Below are 5,452 nucleotides of genomic sequence, written 5' to 3' on the forward strand. Positions count from 1 at the left end.
CATTCCAGAAACCTCCTCCCACTAACCCAGAACTTTCCTTTTTCCGCTCAACATCAGGGATTTGCTGCCGAGTGCCCCGGGCAGGGGACGCCTCAGCCTTCCCTGGGACGCCTCAGCATTCCAGCATTTTTATTCCAGGCATTAAAAGGATGCTCATTTCTCTTCCAGCATTGTTTCCCTCATTTTAGGAGAACCCTTTTCATCCCAGACCCCCCTCGTCAGCTGTTCAATCCTCTGGCACTGGATTTGGACAAAAGAAGGGACGCACCTGGACTGCGGGAAATCACGGAGAGAAACCCCTCCAAAACCTGACAGAGAAAAACAACGGGAGATGCAGGAAGACATATCCCTCATTTGCACGTCTGGAATGCTTTTCTAAAGACTTCTCTGCATCTGGATGCTCTTTGCTCTTGGCTTTCTTTACAGGAATGCATTTGCTGCTAAACACATCTCAGGCCCTTATTTGATCAGGATAAGGCGGGATGGAGATGAAGACTCACACAGGGAATAGCCAGGGAGATTCCCAGATCTCTGAGCTCCTTCACAAGGCAGGAGATCCATTTGGCCCAGGAACCGAACCCTCCCGAGGAATTGTCTGATGCCATCTCCACATTTCACAGCTGATCCTTCTGCTCAAAGGATCCCCCTTTCTTCCCTCCAGCCAATTCCAAGCCTCGCTGCCCCCAGCCGGGAACAGTCCCCAGGCCGATCCCTGCAGTCTTCCCTGCCAGGATCCTGCTCAGGAATCCATGGGCTACAAATTGAAGAATTAATTCTTCCCACCCCTGCCCAGTTCTAATTCCAAAGGATTTGGTGTCTGCCTTACCCGGCTGGAGCCTGCTTCCAACTCTGTTCTTGCTGCTTCTGCTGCTTTCCATTTCCCAGGAATTCCACCAACGGAGCGACAGCGTTTTCCACCTCCTCCTCCAGGATTCCCTCTGTTGCGTTCGGGTGCTGGAAGGATATCAAAACCAGGGCCTCACTATCAGGAATTATATCCCCGGATTTGTTCCTTTCCAAATGTCACCTCTTCCCAACAAAGCACTGGCCATCCAAGGAATTCTAGAGAGCGATGTGCTGACCGCTGCTTACTCCTCTGGAATGTCAGAGCTTGGAAAAAAAGGGCAGTTGAGGCTTTTCCTGGTGCTGCCCATGAAGTGTATTTTACCTAAGTGCCCCTGCCCATGCCTTTGCCTGTATCCGCCAAAAATCCACCCGTTCATTCCCCAGCTGCTGCCTCCCTCTTTTCCTGGATCCAACAGAATTTTAACAGGTGAATATTCCCCTCTGGAAGAGCACCTTTCATTCCAAACCTAAGAACAAACAAATGAATCACTTTCCTTCGACCTTCCTTATTAGGATTCCACTGAGAGCAGTGGATGGAAAATGATCCTCTCCTGGCCCCTGCTGGATTCCCGGAGCAGGGATCCTTTCCCTCTTTCCCCCCACCCCCCGTGGTGCCCTCCTCCCCCTCCCGCCCCACCCCGCACCCTTTTCAGGCTTTGTTCCACAGCTTTTGCCTCCGGACCTCAGATCCTTTTGGTCTCCAGGAGCTCCCAGCAGCTCCACAGCCTTTCCTCTCCCATCCTGATCCTTTCTCCAGGAATGGAGCTCTGCATTGCAATTCCCTTCTCTTTTCTCCGACAATTCCCACCAACCCAGACCTAAAGCTGACACAAGGAACGCTCGGTGCCCACAAATCCAAATCCAGACCTGGCCATCCCTAAACCAGCAACTCCCGGACAATTTGCGTTCATTCCAACCTAACACTGAGGACTCACCTAATCCTTCAAAATTCCCAAGAAATATCCCGTTGCCTTCAGCTCCCAGGGGATTCTGCTTCGTGCTCACACGGATTTGGGACTTCCCTGAAACACCCGTGCAGGGCACGCTGGAATCCCCGATCCCGTGAATCCGGGGAGTGTGAAAAGCTCGGTCCAGCCTGGGCCCCCAGAAATTTTTGCCAAATATCCCCCAAGTCCTCGGGACAACAGAACTCTCTGGTACTGCATTTTTGGCGTTGTAAAGCCTGGAATTACTTTATTCCTAGTGCTGGGCTCTGGATGTGGCCGAGAAAATCCCGGCCTCCACACAGACCCAGATTCCAAACTTTTTGATACATTTGAGCAAACCGAGAAATTCCCCTTCCCTGCTTCTTCTTAAGGGCATCCTTCTCTTCCCTTACCCGGCCTGCTCTCTCCCACTGGGCTGGGTTTTTCCCTTCCCATGCTAATTAGTCCCTACTTCTAGGAGGTTTAGGTACCTTTCTTCCCTGGCAGGGATTTCTTAACACAGCTACCGAGGCTTTGGGAGTCTTCTTTATCTTCTACTTTCTGGAAACACACCCTCTGATCCATAAATGCCACAATCCAGATGCCCAACTTCAACAAGACATCCTTTTCACCTAAAAACACTCACTCTCAACTCTTAGATCTTTTAAAGTTTTACCCCCGCAAAATTCCCCTGCTTTTCCACCGCTGAATTCCTCCGTCCTGATTCCAAGAATTTCTTGAATACCACGGGGCTTTTCTCAAGATTTACCCCCACAACCTTCCCTACGTGCTCACTGCTCACCACCTCATTTTTCCCTCAATGTCTTCGTTCTCCACCCCAGAGAGTTTGTCAAGTGTTGCCTCCAAAATGTTCCCCCTCTGTCCACTACCGAGTTCCCCATTTTGCCTTCAAAATATTCATTCTGTCCCCTCCAGATTGCATCCACTTTTACCCCCAACATTTTACTTCCTCTACAATATTGATTAAACCTTTTCCACCCCAAAAATGTGCATTCCCTCCCTTAAACAGCACCTCAGCTTTTCCCTCAAAAATGCCCCAGAGAGAAACTCCGATTCAGCCCCCAAACTCCCATTTTCCTACACAAACAGTTCTTGTGGCCCCTCTCAATTCCCCCAGGCTTTCAGCTAAAGGAATAACTGGAAGCCTATTCCCTCATCTCTGCCCTCCTTTTGCTTTCCTGGAAAACCTTGCCATCCCACACTTTCTCCAAGAGATCTGCTGGGAGTACGGCAAGGTCTGCTCTGTCAGAGTGCCAGGGGGGTTTACAGCACTTGCTCCTCTGCATCTTCACCCTTTCCTCAGCTTTCCCCTGGAACGGTGTTGTGGGAGAAGCTTGGAATTACCAGAAATGGATCAGGTTCACATTTTTTCCCCACCAGTTTTCATCTGGTTTGAAATTCCTGGAATGACCCTCAAATGTGCCCTAGAACAGTGCTGTGAAAGGATCAGTCAGAAGAACAGCCTGAAAGCAGAAAACCACCTCCAGCAGCAGCCGGAATGATCCCATTTCTGTTCTTACCTGCTCCTGCCAGAGCTCCCAACGGCCCTTCCCATTCCAAGAGCTATGCAAGACATTCCTGCTGTCCGTGAGGGTGAGGTGCCAGTTCTGGATGTTCTTTGCTGCGGAATCGGACAACAAACAGAGCGTACATGATCTTGGTGGCTCTTCCAAGCCAAACCACCCCGTGATTCCTTGCGTGGATCAGCACCTGTCCCAACTCCATTCCAGAAACCTCCTCCCACTAACCCAGAACTTTCCTTTTTCCGCTCAACATCAGGGATTTGCTGCCGAGTGCCCCGGGCAGGGGACGCCTCAGCCTTCCCTGGGACGCCTCAGCATTCCAGCATTTTTATTCCAGGCATTAAAAGGATGCTCATTTCTCTTCCAGCATTGTTTCCCTCATTTTAGGAGAACCCTTTTCATCCCAGACCCCCCTCGTCAGCTGTTCAATCCTCTGGCACTGGATTTGGACAAAAGAAGGGACGCACCTGGACTGCGGGAAATCACGGAGAGAAACCCCTCCAAAACCTGACAGAGAAAAACAACGGGAGATGCAGGAAGACATATCCCTCATTTGCACGTCTGGAATGCTTTTCTAAAGACTTCTCTGCATCTGGATGCTCTTTGCTCTTGGCTTTCTTTACAGGAATGCATTTGCTGCTAAACACATCTCAGGCCCTTATTTGATCAGGATAAGGCGGGATGGAGATGAAGACTCACACAGGGAATAGCCAGGGAGATTCCCAGATCTCTGAGCTCCTTCACAAGGCAGGAGATCCATTTGGCCCAGGAACCGAACCCTCCCGAGGAATTGTCTGATGCCATCTCCACATTTCACAGCTGATCCTTCTGCTCAAAGGATCCCCCTTTCTTCCCTCCAGCCAATTCCAAGCCTCGCTGCCCCCAGCCGGGAACAGTCCCCAGGCCGATCCCTGCAGTCTTCCCTGCCAGGATCCTGCTCAGGAATCCATGGGCTACAAATTGAAGAATTAATTCTTCCCACCCCTGCCCAGTTCTAATTCCAAAGGATTTGGTGTCTGCCTTACCCGGCTGGAGCCTGCTTCCAACTCTGTTCTTGCTGCTTCTGCTGCTTTCCATTTCCCAGGAATTCCACCAACGGAGCGACAGCGTTTTCCACCTCCTCCTCCAGGATTCCCTCTGTTGCGTTCGGGTGCTGGAAGGATATCAAAACCAGGGCCTCACTATCAGGAATTATATCCCCGGATTTGTTCCTTTCCAAATGTCACCTCTTCCCAACAAAGCACTGGCCATCCAAGGAATTCTAGAGAGCGATGTGCTGACCGCTGCTTACTCCTCTGGAATGTCAGAGCTTGGAAAAAAAGGGCAGTTGAGGCTTTTCCTGGTGCTGCCCATGAAGTGTATTTTACCTAAGTGCCCCTGCCCATGCCTTTGCCTGTATCCGCCAAAAATCCACCCGTTCATTCCCCAGCTGCTGCCTCCCTCTTTTCCTGGATCCAACAGAATTTTAACAGGTGAATATTCCCCTCTGGAAGAGCACCTTTCATTCCAAACCTAAGAACAAACAAATGAATCACTTTCCTTCGACCTTCCTTATTAGGATTCCACTGAGAGCAGTGGATGGAAAATGATCCTCTCCTGGCCCCTGCTGGATTCCCGGAGCAGGGATCCTTTCCCTCTTTCCCCCCACCCCCCGTGGTGCCCTCCTCCCCCTCCCGCCCCACCCCGCACCCTTTTCAGGCTTTGTTCCACAGCTTTTGCCTCCGGACCTCAGATCCTTTTGGTCTCCAGGAGCTCCCAGCAGCTCCACAGCCTTTCCTCTCCCATCCTGATCCTTTCTCCAGGAATGGAGCTCTGCATTGCAATTCCCTTCTCTTTTCTCCGACAATTCCCACCAACCCAGACCTAAAGCTGACACAAGGAACGCTCGGTGCCCACAAATCCAAATCCAGACCTGGCCATCCCTAAACCAGCAACTCCCGGACAATTTGCGTTCATTCCAACCTAACACTGAGGACTCACCTAATCCTTCAAAATTCCCAAGAAATATCCCGTTGCCTTCAGCTCCCAGGGGATTCTGCTTCGTGCTCACACGGATTTGGGACTTCCCTGAAACACCCGTGCAGGGCACGCTGGAATCCCCGATCCCGTGAATCCGGGGAGTGTGAAAAGCTCGGT

The sequence above is a fragment of the Aphelocoma coerulescens genome, assembly GCF_041296385.1.
Source record: "Aphelocoma coerulescens isolate FSJ_1873_10779 chromosome Z unlocalized genomic scaffold, UR_Acoe_1.0 ChrZ, whole genome shotgun sequence".
Lineage (NCBI taxonomy): Eukaryota > Metazoa > Chordata > Aves > Passeriformes > Corvidae > Aphelocoma > Aphelocoma coerulescens.